Below are 484 nucleotides of genomic sequence, written 5' to 3'. Positions count from 1 at the left end.
CCGCAGCCCCCGCCCCGCCGCCGCCGCTCGGCCTCGGCACGCTGTGACCCGTGGCACCCTTCGAGGCCCCCCAGCCACAAAGAAGCTGCCCCTCTGCGGGCCCGGCCGTCCCCTCCCCCGGGCCGGCCCCACACGCCTCCCCTCCCCCACCCCGGAGCCGGAAAGGCACCGACTGCACCGACCTGCCCGCCGCCTCCGGGGCGGAGCGCACAAAGGGGCAAAGTTTCTCGGCCCGCGCCACCGCCACCGCCGTCGCGGCCGCCGCCGCCGCCACCGCCTGGGGCGCCCGCCTCCCGGAGCGCCCGGCGAGCAGAGCTCGACGCTCAGAGCCCCCGCCCGGGCCGAGGAAGAGACGGCGCAGGAGGAAGGAAGAGGCAGCGGCGGCCGCGGCGGCAGCAGCAATGAAGGCGTCCGCGGGACTCCCCGCCCCCCGCGCGCCGCGGCACGTGCTCGCCGGGGGACTCCCCCGCCCGGGAGGGCGCGC

The 484-nt window shown here is 80.2% G+C and overlaps 1 protein-coding gene across 1 annotated transcript in view; it reads right to left on the bottom strand.

Moving 5' to 3' along the window:
• Tet3 (tet methylcytosine dioxygenase 3) overlaps positions 1 to 484 on the bottom strand; it is a 103,516-nt gene that overhangs the window by 101,568 nt on the left and 1,464 nt on the right. The window lies entirely within an intron of this gene.

The sequence above is a fragment of the Octodon degus genome, unplaced genomic scaffold (genome assembly GCF_000260255.1).
Source record: "Octodon degus isolate 3935 unplaced genomic scaffold, OctDeg1.0 scaffold00058, whole genome shotgun sequence".
Lineage (NCBI taxonomy): Eukaryota > Metazoa > Chordata > Mammalia > Rodentia > Octodontidae > Octodon > Octodon degus.
The sequence above is the reverse complement of the archived record's forward strand: the minus strand, read 5'-3'. Positions and strand labels throughout refer to the sequence as shown.